At 46.5% G+C, this 13,055-nt stretch overlaps 1 long non-coding RNA gene across 1 annotated transcript; it reads left to right on the top strand.

Moving 5' to 3' along the window:
• Window positions 1-1,310: 1,310 nt before the first annotated feature.
• LOC137419336 (uncharacterized) lies at window positions 1,311-3,131 on the top strand. The gene is made up of 2 exons (XR_010982834.2): window positions 1,311-2,023; window positions 2,863-3,131. It is a non-coding gene; the product is annotated as an uncharacterized LOC137419336 (long non-coding RNA).
• Window positions 3,132-13,055: the final 9,924 nt, after the last annotated feature.

Here is a 13,055-nt window from a genome sequence, read left to right as displayed (position 1 = left end):
CTTCTGCTAGGCTTTACCTACGATAGGCCAAGATAATCTCTTTATACACGTTAACATAACAGTTGGCCAAAGAAGAAAAACTCCTTATGGAGAGGGGATATTATGAGTCCCCTACCAGTTTCACCAGAAGGGGTTATAGGTTTGCTCTCCATCTGTCTGTCTGTCCATCCCAGCTGTGGTTTTGCAGACCTGCCACCCTTCCATATTGAACTGAAACATATTGAACATATTCAACTTTAACATATTCAACTGAAACTTGGTGCATGGCTTTATTTTGACAAGTTACAGAACAAGTTTGGTTTTGGCACGTTTCCCCAATTTTCCACAGTTATGTACTTTATGGACATAGAGAACATCACATATTATACATGGGTCAGTTTTCGTTTTCAGCTGCCCTGACTCCACCCCACTGCTTTACACCCATTGGCTGGACAGCTGGTCTGACTCCACCCCAATTAAAATCATGTGCCACCATTCCATGAAGCAGCACAGATTGGCAGGCCTTAGGCTTTAGGCCTGGGTGACAGTCCATGGCCCAGTGTAATTGGAATGATTCCAGGTATTTAACCACGATGTATTTATATATTCTCATAAGCTGTATGCATGTTTGTGCTTCAGGTATGTGTATGTCCATCAGGTTATTTTTTATTATTGCCAGCACAGAAAGCGGCATTATACACTGGCCAAATTAAGGCATGATTACTCGGTAGGGGACATGTATTGCAAAGCATTTCTCCCTTTTGTTAGTATTAATATTGGTTTGCAACAACATTAATATTGTGTTCTTATAATGAGTTCTTATCATTATACACACAGAAATTACCTTTGTTATGAGAAGCGGCCTTGGAAAAATGCCAAAATTTGGCAACTTAACACGGATTTCGCCGAAGGTGGGAAATCCTCTTTGAGAGGAGGGAGGGGAAATGAAGTCACTACAACCTCCATCGTGCGACCTTTAGTTCTCCTGTCAAGTTTGGTTGCGATTGGATAAGTAACGATCGAATGTATCGCAGTCTTAGACACCAAATTGAGTATTTTGGTATGATTCGTTGGCAATGTTCCACATCCACAGGCAGAACATCCCCATCCAGGGCACCCTTATCATGGAACATTCCGCACAGCATTCCTACCAGACAACCCTGAGGGAGGCCATGTCCTGGGGTTGCTTCAGAGGGCTTTTAAACAGCGGCTCGTTTTCACCATTGGTACTTCCCGTACAACCGGCATGGACGACGTCGTCACTTGGAATGACATCTATCTATAATTCCAGCAATCTCTGTGTGTGTGTGTGTGTGACTGTGTGTGTGTGTGTGTGTGTGTATGTGTGTATGTCTGTGTGTTTGTCTGTGACCGCTGTTTCTCGACAACTACCGGTCCGATATACTTGAAACTTGCCAGGTATATTGCTGGGGACCCGAGGATGTGCCTTTTCAAGGTTTCATATGTTACCGTTAAGTAGTTACCGAGCTATGTCCAAAAAACGATTCAACCAATCAGAGAGCAGCGAGCTATCACGTGTGCCGAACGTGGCGAACAGACTCTGCCTCGGACGGCACATTTGAGAGCGTATTCATTTATTTCACGTTGGAAAACTATGTTGCCGTTAAACTATGTTTTAAAACTAATTAAAACTAATTTGCGATTCATCGTAACTGCGATTTGCGACCTTCCGGACAGTGAAGACTTCACTTCCGGCAGCCAATCACAGAACGCTTTGTTGCGTAGGCGTGGCCGATGTGAGAGCGAGCGGAGCCGAGCGCGTGCGCCATTACGGTTCGTAATTCGATTTCTTCCGGAGAAAATAATAATTTCTCGATTTCTTATGCGCATTATTTCTCCCAATTCAGTCAGAGCGAAGGGCGGAAGCGAAGAGCGTTGTTTTTTTTGTTTACGGGCGTACGGGCGTACGGGCGGGGTAGAGCGTACGGGTAGCGTTTTTTTTTTTTTTGGCAAGGAACGGGCACCCACGTACGGGCAATGCCCCAGTTCATCACAAAACCAGCATTCACGGTGGACCAATGCTGTAAGATTCCAAATCAGCATCTTTGGAATGCATTGTCGAGTTTTATTTTTTTAACGATGCCTAAATATATGACCTGTATTAGATAGATTATAGCTGGTAGTGAGGCACGGTAGCTCCAGAGATTATACACACAGAAATAAATTTGGAGATATGCATGCCAGTCCTTGTGGGGGAACAAAGTGAGAATTGAATATTTCCTGCAGAGCGACAGGGTGATGTTGTAGAATGATGTTACTTTAAGACTTGTACGCTTGAAGTTTCTTAATGAAGGCAGCGCATGGTGGAGAGTGTGGGCCACCAAGTTTGATTGGTTCTTACGATTATCAGACACTGAAGAAAGTTTAGTGTCACAGGATGATATCTCACTCCCGGAAAACAGCTCTTGACATTTTTCTTTGAAGGATGTGATAATAATCTGGGTGAGTTTACTTTCTATTGCTGGGCCTTTCTTTGGATTACATAAAATAGTTTGCATCTCGCCACAAGACTACCTGTACTCTTACAGCTGGTATAGATGTTGATTGTGGACACCCTCCCAACAAAGTACCAAAACTTACTGTTTCACTTGTTCAGAAATGATAAAAGGTGACATCTTATTACTGATGTCAGTGAAATAGATTGCAGATGTCATACTGGTATTTCAGACACCACTACCTGCACTTTTGAAGATGATTGCTAGCAATTCTACGATCTCTAGTGTAGAAGGGTGGGGAAGGAGGTAGGCATTCTTATGTACAGTACACCTTTGTGGTGTGATTAAACCGATTGACAGAATTGCTTGTATTGCATATAATTCATTCTGTATTTAACTTACAATGTGAATTGGCTCTGTTTTGCAGTTACGGATATCCAGATCCAGATTACCTGAAGCGTGTGCAAGAGGAATTGAGAGCAAAGGGAATTTTTTAAGCTGCTGATGTTGCATTGCGATTGCAGGAAGATAAGTGGTTTGAAGGGCGGTAAATAACTACAAAGGATAAATTAGCACAACATTCCAAAAATACTTTCTTGATTCTAAAAAAAGATGCTTTCTTTATTATTATTTTTTACCCAAAATTAATTTAGTCACTTGTATTTTATTTATGGAGGGAAATAAATAAATAAATAAATAACAACAATCATGTGTAGCACTTGTTACCTTCACCATCTGATGTACGGACATTATGTTTTCACCCCTGTCTGTCTCTTTGTGTGCAGGATATCTCAAAAAGTTGTAGATGGATTCGGATGAAATATGGTGGGCCGGTTGGGTGGGTGATGAGGACAAAATGATTAGATTTTGGTGAAGATCCGAATGTGGATCCAGATACATAAATTTTAAAAGTGATTCAGCTTTAGGGCTAAAAACGATATTTTATATATATATATATATATATATATATATATATATATATATATATATATATATATATATATATATGTATATATATATATGTATATATATATGTATATATATATATGTATATATATATGTATATATATATATATATGTATATATATATGTATATATATATATATATGTATATATATATGTATATATATATGTATATATATATGTATATATATATATGTATATATATATATATATATATATATATATATATATATGTATATATATATATATATATATATATATATATATATATATATATATATATGTATGTATATATATATATATATGTATGTATATATATATATATATGTATGTATATATATATATATATATGTATGTATATATATATATATATGTATGTATATATATATATATATATGTATGTATATATATATATATATATATATATATATGTATATATATATATATATGTATATATATGTATATATATATATATGTATATATATATATATATATATATATATATATGTATATATATATATATATATATATATATATATGTATATATATATATATATATATGTATATATATATATATATATATATATGTATATATATATATGTATATATATATATATATATATATGTATATATATATATGTATATATATATATATATATATGTATATATATATATATATATATGTATATATATATATATATATGTATATATATATATATATATATATATATATATGTATATATATATATATGTATATATATATATATATATATATATATATATGTATATATATATATATGTATATATATATATATATATATATATATATATATGTATATATATATATATATATATATTGTTACGGACACGACTTAGATGTTATGATGGGCCGAGCGGAATGGCCGCCGTGTTCGCACAAGTTACCCGATTATACTCGAACGTTGGCCGAGTCGCGCTACGCTAGATCAATTGAGGAAAGGACACAGCGGCTGGGTTAAAATGACACGACACCAGGGGTACGGTTCTCAAGACCTCCGGAGGAGGTTATAATATTGCGGAAGGTTAGATTACAAGGATGAGAGAGACAGCATAGAAAGATAGGCACTTAGACACACTTATCTTATTCCCGACAGACCACAGATAAACGGGACAAAACTGACTCACACGGGGATTGATGGCAAGGAGGGGCAGGTATTCGATGGCTCAAGGTGCACCTTGGCTCAGGGGCAAATCGACCCGGTCCGGTCCAAAGATGCGGGGAGGTCGCTCAGCGCTCGGAGGTCGCGACTTGTCTTTCCAAGCTGGGGGCGCATCTGACGTCACGTCCGGTCAGTCGCTGCGTATATCCGGCGGGGAGTGACACGCCCTCGGCTCGTTAGCTCCGCCCCAGATGGAATCGGCCCGCCGCTTCTTATTGGCTGCGGGGGGTTACCGGGCTCCGCCCTTGACGAGGAGCTGACAGCCAGCCCCTTCGTGGTAACCCCGTAACCTGGAGCACATGGGCCATGGCGGCTAACCGAGCCGGAGTGAGGACGCCCACTCCCCGCACCGCGGTCGCGCCGCCCCCGCTGTGGTTGTAGTTGTTGTTGTTCCTTGAGATGATGGGTGGATGCGGAGATGATGTTGGGGGGAGGTATTGGGAGGTCCTAAACTCACTACTGGTGCCATACAATCACATTCTGGTGCAACGAAGAGTCAGAATTAATGGAAACGAGTCCTTAACTGACATAGACTAAGAATAACTAGCAAGATGTCCGAAAGTTGTCTACGTGGGATGCGGTGGACCTGGGCACGACATTTAATGGGGGAAGAAGGGGAAGGTCGGTTCTACAGAGTGTTGTTTACAGACAATGGGACTAGGGAATGGGGGATTGGGGATAGTTGGGGAGTATTGGGGAAATAGGGGAATATTTACAAGCGGATATGGAGGCCAAATCCCATATCCGTAACATTGCACCCTTCTCTACCCTCGGGGCGTCCCGACCCGATAAATTTTTACCTATTTTAGTGTGGCACTCAGATGTAGTTCCCTCTACTATTAACTCTACCCTGAGTGCGACAGTTTTACAGATATTCACAAATGAGTAAATATGTCCCCCTGCGACGTTGCACCCTTCTCCTCACAGAAACACACCCACAGGATAACCGAATCGCGGAAAGAATTCGCAAACTAAACATACAGCCGGTAGGGAGCATTATTTACACAAGACTACGCTGTTATTTACACTACGATCCAGGACCTGTTTTTGGAGGAACACATGCAGATGTTATGCATAGAGAGAGCACGCATGCCAGCATCGATACACCAACCCACGAGTGCTCTGTGGCCTTACGGCCTTTAATAATGTGCAGAGCACCCCTTCCAAGCACCAAAAGCACCACCCCATCACACAGTCAGCACCATCCGGTGCACCAATAAAGTGTCTATAAATCATGGTGTGGTGTCGCAGCCGGCCGATGTTCTACCGCTGGTCTTGCCTTCGTGTGGTGCACTTGGTGTTCTGGCTTCTTTAAAAATAAAGAAAGGCGCCAACCGCGTCCATTTCTTTATTGTGGCCGTCAGGGGGCCAACTATTAGTGGTTCACCTGTATGGCATAGGTGCCACGTTGACCCAGATGTCCATCAATGGGTGGTGCTTGGCCGCAAAAGAACTGCGGTCCATTGTGGGTGGCCACCAAAATTGCGGTCCATATGGTGTATCGATCCAGGCAGCAAGCAGCGAAAGTGCAGGCCCACAACTGCGGAGCCAGCACCTCTCTCTCCTCTCTCTCTGCCCCAAAGCCAGATCCTCGGAGGTGGGAGACAAAAGAAGCAGACAAGTGAGTAAGGCGGTAAGGGCGCAAAAGTGCACACAATGTAAGGTAATGCACACTGGGGGCACATGGGAACCAGGTGAGACAGGTACGTTCCTACCGTACGCCCCCCCCCCCACCAGGTAACCTACATGGCCCCTCCCTTACCCCTTACTGTATCCACAAAACACAACACTACCCATAAACATCTACTTTACACATCAACAACGTCCCTACTGTCTTCCCCGTTCCTCCCATAAACCAAATTCGTCTTCTCTCCCCCCTAACCAATCAAATTTGCCATTTTCAACTCTCATCAAAATTTGCCATCTCCAACTCAACATCATAATTTGCCATCACCAATTCATCATCAGTCCCTCCTAAGGAGGGAGAGATGGAATCACCCCAATGTCTCATCCACGTCGTGATGCGTCTCACAAATCCAACAGCAATCCTTACTTCCTGCAACACAAAACAAAGAAAACACAGGTGTGGAGTCATCATCATCACCACAGGTAAGTGGCTGCGTATGGTGCGACAGGTTCATCAATCCTAACTATTTCCTAAATGACTTTAACAACTTTACATTACCCGGGGTCTTTCTCCTGCCAAACCATTGGCCCTCTTACACTATGGGTTCTAAAAACCAATTCCCATTGACCAAACTGTGGTGCCCCTCAATTTGGGGTCTCACTCCCCCGATTCATCTCTCGGTGCCCTCGCACAATTTCTGGGCTGCGACGTGTAGCTCTCCTAGCCGGTCTACCCACCTGCACACCTCCACCACTGCAGTTGCCTCCGAGCTTACCTGCTCCTTACCCTAACCTAACTACCTGGGGAAGGCCCTCTGGCGCTCTCCCCACTCGGTGCCCTCTCTGGCACTGGGCTACCCGGGTCCGTCCTCTGGATCCTCGGGCCCCACTGACACTAACGGCTCCCAGAGCCCACCTGCGGCCTCACCTGGCCGACATCCTCACAGTGGTGGAGTGCCCAACCAACTACACACACTAACAGGCTACACGCCCAGCCATTTCCACAACACTAATGCACCCATCCGCAATACCATTCTGCAACCGCACCACAAATGCCAATATCCAACCACAATTTACCTATACCCTCTACCTAACACTTACACTACCCGCCCCGGGTACTCGTGAAAGGGGTCCACTCTTCCCCCATCCACACCTTCGCACCATGCACACCACCCCGTACCACTTACTCCAACTCTCTCCACACCACTCATTCTCTGCTCCATATATTCCACACACCTGGTGCCACCTGCACCCTTCTCTCCCCAAGCGCTTCCGCGCTGATCCACAACACTCACTACTCATCCACTGCTCCACACACCTGTCCAGTTGCACACCTGTGCAATCACACCTGTTCAATCCTCACACAGCATCATCTCATCTAACTACTCCCCTCTGAAACTTGCGCTTCCCAGTCGTCCCTTTAAACTATTGCGCTCCCTCGTCATTATCATCCACACTAATCTACCTGCGTCCCCACTACAGGTATCAGTCACTAACTAAACTTAACGTCACCTAATGTCATCTTCGCTAGATCCCTACCAATATCCTAACCCACCCGGGCTAGTTTTCACTGCCATACACCCCATAAGCTATTGCTCCTTTGCCCCCACCATGGGAAGGGTGGCAGGGATGCCACCCTTACCCACCGGGCCCATCGCTCATCAATCCCCCAGTCCTCTGGCACTAATAAGCCCCCCTTATTCAGAGGTACTGGGTCCCGCCTCGGCATCTAAAGCCGAGGCAATCCACGGGGGCGCCTGCTCGCCGGTGTAAGGTCTTATCCGGTCGGCGTGGACGATCCGAGGGAGGGCTCGTGGCCCCATTTTGATCTTAATGACCACGTCACAGATTTGCGACAGGACGACTCCTGGGCCTTGCCAGGGGGAGGTGAGCTTTGGGCACCTTCCCTTCCGCCTCCGGGGATTAAAGAACCAAATCTTCAACCGACCCGGATCTCAGTCAACGGAGCATCTTCTCTTCTGGATTTGGTTATGACAAACTTCCCTGAAAATGTCTGCTGCTCTTCTTCTGCTCCAATCGGCTCATCTGATCATGTGCTTGTCAAAGTGGACATCTCTCTGACCATTCTCAGAGAGCCTCCTCAGCGTCGACGAGTCTGGCATTTCACTCAGGCCAACTGGCACGGTCTTCAAGCAGCCATCAATCATCTGGACTGGTCTCCCATCTCTACCGCCTCTGACATCAACTCATCCTGGGAATTCTTTCAAAGTAAATTGCTCTCTCTCATGCACAGATTTATACCATCTCGTCTTCAGTTGTCATACCCTTCCTCCCGTCCATGGTACACGGAATCTTGTGGTGAGGCTGTTGCCCTGAAACAACTTGCTTTCGTCTCCTGGAAAGCAAATCCAACGGAAGGAAATCTCATTTCCTTTCACAAAGCCCGAAACAAGTGTGTGTCCACCCTCAGGAGAGCCAGGAAACAATATCTCACCATTCTCAAGACCGAACTCTCTTATCTGTCTCCCTCTTCCAAATCCTGGTGGCGTCTGGTCAAATCTGTTTCTGGTGTTTGTTCCCCCTCCATCCCCTCCCTCACCTCAAACGGCTTAACGGCTGACTCCGCACGTGAAAAAGCTGAATGCCTCAACTCTGTGTTTGCCTCTAAATCTTGTGTCCCAAACCCATCCCTCTCTGTACCCACCGTACCCAGTCGTACCCAGCTGCTCCTGGACTCTGTGTCCTTTCCTCCTGACAAGGTGGAAAAGTTTCTGGCAACCCTCGACTCTGATTCTGCAACTGGTCCTGACGGCATCAGCCCACGGGTCCTAAAATCATGTTCTTCTGCACTTTCACTCCCTCTTTCTGTTCTCTTCACCCTCTCTTTTGCTCAAGGTCATCTGCCATCTGCTTGGAAATCAGCCAACATCACCGCTTTGCACAAAAAAGGTGCAAAAACAGATCCCAGCAACTACAGACCAATCAGCCTTCTCCCAATTATCAGCAAAGTCATGGAATCCATCATTGCTTCAGATATTAAATCTTTCCTCTTCTCCAATGGCTTGATCTCTGATCATCAATTTGGTTTCAGACCTGGTCACTCTACTCTGGACATGCTGCTTCTGCTTTCTCAACAATGGATGGAGGTCCTCAACGCCAAACAGGAAATTAGAGCTGTCTCCCTTGACATTTCACGTGCCTTCGATACGGTCTGGCACCCTGCTCTGCTCTCCAAACTCTCCTCCTTTGGTATCCATGGAAATCTCCACGCATGGCTGGCGGACTTCCTCTCTGGTCGTAGTCAACGTGTGGCCCTGAATGGGTTTCTCTCATCTCCTCTTCCTGTTCAGGCTGGAGTTCCCCAAGGTAGTGTTCTGGGCCCTGTGCTTTTTCTGGTCTTCATCAATGATCTCTCTGACTCTCTTGAAAATCCTCTCTATCTCTTTGCTGACGACTCTACTCTCTGTCGCTCCATTCCTCATCCCTCAGATCGGCAGTCTGCAGCCTCCTCACTCTCTGCAGACCTGGACAAAATCACAGACTGGTCAAACAAGTGGAACATGTCTTTCAATCCTGACAAATCTCACACTCTTACAATGTCTCTCCGAAAGGACCGACTGGACAACCCTCCCATCTACTTTCTCAACAATCCTCTCCAAGAAGTTCTGTCGCTCAAGCTTTTGGGTCTCACTATCTGCCATGATCTTTCTTGGGAAAACCACATTTCCAAGCTGGCCTCCAAAGCCAGTCGCCGACTGGGCATCCTCCGTCGTGCGAAGTCCTTCCTTGGCACACCTGAGCTCCTCACCACATACAAGGCTTTCATCCGCAGCTCAATGGAATACTGTTCCCCCCTCTGGGCTGGTGCTCCTGCCTCACACCTTGCTCGGCTTCACGCTGTTGAGGCCAAAGCTTTCAGAATCATTGGAATCTCCTGCGATGTAGTCAACGCCGAGGGCCTTTCACTCACTCTCCGCAGGCAGGTTGGTGGTCTTTCTGTCTTCTACCGACTCCTCTCCGGCCTTGCTCCCCCAGCTCTCTCTGTGCTCTGTCCCCCCAATATTCCTTCAGGTCGCACAAGATCTGCCTGCAACCCTCTTCTGGTTAAACTGCCAAAGTCTAGGCTCTCTGCTCACCTTCACTCTTTCATTCCCCTTTTCTCCCGCCTCTGGAACAAACTCCCCCACTCCCTTCAATCCCACTCCTCCCTCCAGGTCTTTAAAACAGCTGTTCACCACCATCTCTTATCTTCCCCCATCGAAAACCTTGATCTTTTCTACCCCCGGTAATTCACCCCAGAGTCCTTGCAGTGTTCATATGTTTTAATCCTCTCCCACCTCCCCCCAAGTCCTCCCGATGTCCCTGTTCTCAAATGTTGTGTTTGTGTCCTTCCCCCTCTCTTTTGTGTCCTTCCCCCTCTCTCACCATCTTGTCTACCGCTCCCCTTGTGTTTTGTGTGTCGGTTTGTCTTTTTGTGTGATTAATGTTAGCTCTTTCACGAGCCTCGATCTTGTATACAAATAAATAAATAAATAAAATAAAAAAATAAAAAATCCCCGGAGCGTATTGACTCCCCTGGCTCCGGTCGTCGTACCTGCGCTTCATCTTTTCCCCCGCCAGATGGAGTTGGCGGCGGGCGAAGGCATGGACTAGCTCCATGCCTTCCTCTAGGTGACGTGCGTACCCCTCCCTCGGCGGGTTAACCACTGTGTCTGGCACGGGACCGCATAGCAAGTCGGCGGGAGCCCGTAACTCCCGCCCATACATAAGCAACGCTGGACTGCATGCGGTGGCCCCGTGCTGGCTGGTTCGGTAGGCCATAAGCAAATAAGGGAGATGTTCGTCCCAGTCATACTGACGGGTGGCGGTGAACAGTGCCAGTTGTTGGATTAGAGTTCGGTTAAATCTTTCCACCATCCCGTCAGATTGAGGTCTTAAAGGCGTTGTTCTGGTTTTCCGAATTGACAGGAGACTGCACACATCTTTTAGCAATTTGCTCTCAAAATTTCGTCCCTGGTCGGTGTGCAACTCCTGTGGAATCCCATGCCGGCACACAAATCCTTCCACGAAGGCCTGCGCTACCACCCCTGCTTCTTGGTTGGGGAGGGCGTAGGCCTCCGGCCACTTGGTGAAGTAGTCCATCACAACGAGGATGTACTTATTACCTAGGCGGGTGCGGGGTAGTGGGCCTAGGATATCCATGGCCACCCGCTCTAGGGGGGCCCCCCACCTGGTGTAATTGAAGGGGGGCCCTCATCCTCCGTGCTGGTCCCTTTTTGGCAGTACAGGCGTCGCATCTCCGACACCAGTCCTGTATGTCGCGCCCCATATTCACCCAATAAAACCTCCAGCGTACCCACGATATTGTCTTTGTCCTGCCCAAATGGCCGCCGGAGCGGGTACCATGCACCTGTTGCAATATGACGTTCTTGAATTTGTCAGGGACTATCACCAGCCAGGAAGTTCTATCAGAGGGAACCTCCACCCACTTGCGATACAAGATGTTATCCTTCAATTCCAGGGTCTGCCACTGAGCCCAATATGCCTTTGTTTGTGCCCCGAGGGGGGTGACCTCTTCCCCCTTTGGTCTTTGCCCCAATTTGACCCAATTGAACACTGGCCCCAGGACAGGATCCTCCTGCTGGGCCGTGCTCCATGCCAAAGTTCCGAATTCCTCATCTGCGGTTAGTGGCAAAATTGGCCCTCTCACCCGGGTTGCCCGGACAACGAGGGTCGGGTCCGAATCGCCCAATTGTTCCCTCTCCTCGTGTCTCGCACAAAATTTGCAGTTTTCCCCCAGACAAGGACGCCGAGAGAGTGCGTCCGCATTACCATGGGCCTTCCCGGCCCTATGGGCCACATCAAAATCGTACTGCTGCAACTTTTCCAACCACCTTGCAATTTGGCCCTCTGGTTCCTTGAACCGAAGGAGCCATTGCAAGGAGGAATGGTCAGTTCTAACCAAAAATTTCCGCCCGTACAAGTACGGGTGGAAATGGTTCATGGCAGCCAGCATAGCCAATAACTCTTTGCGAGTGACGCAATAATTTCTCTCGGGCCTACTTAAGGCCCGACTATAATAACCAATCACTCTCTCCACGCCCTCCTGTGTCTGAGACAAAACTGCGCCCAATCCTTCCTGGCTTGCATCCGTGTCCAGGGTAAATGCCCCGTTGCTAGTGGGGTACGCTAGAAGGGGTGCGGATGTCAGACACCCCTTCAATTTTTGGAAGGCCTCGTGGCACTCCCGTGTCCAATTAAATCGCGTCCCCTTCTCCGTAAGCCGGTGGAGGGGACGGGCCAACTCCGCAAATTTCGCCACAAAGCGCCGGTAGTAGGAGCAGAGTCCCAAAAATCCCCGCACCTCTTTGATGGCACGTGGTGCGGGCCACTCCTCTACCGCTTTAATTTTGTCTGGGTCCGTTTTTACCCCCTCGCGGCCAATCACGTGACCTAGATAGGCCACCTCTCTTGCAAACAAAGTGCACTTACTCGGGTTCAGCTTCAACCCTGCCTGTCTGAGGCACCCGAACACCTGGTCCAAATTAGCTACTGCCTGGGGGAACGTTTGGGCATGTACCAGGACGTCATCCAGGTACACCAGGCATGATTGCCATGGCATGCCGCCCAGTACATGCTCCATCAATCTTTCAAAGGTGGCGGGGGCGTTACACAAACCAAACGGCATCACAGTAAACTGATACAGTCCCTTACCTGTGGAAAATGCCGTTTTCTCCTTCCCTGCCCTATCCATCTCCACCTGCCAATACCCACTCTTGAGGTCCAAAGTTGAAAACCAATTTGAGCCCGCAACGGCATCGAGGGTGTCATCAATCCTTGGCAGGGGATATGAGTCCTTGAGTGTCACGTT

This window comes from Myxine glutinosa, chromosome 8 (genome assembly GCF_964187855.1).
Source record: "Myxine glutinosa chromosome 8, kmMyxGlut1.1, whole genome shotgun sequence".
Lineage (NCBI taxonomy): Eukaryota > Metazoa > Chordata > Myxini > Myxiniformes > Myxinidae > Myxine > Myxine glutinosa.
This window is presented reverse-complemented; position numbering and strand designations above follow the sequence as displayed.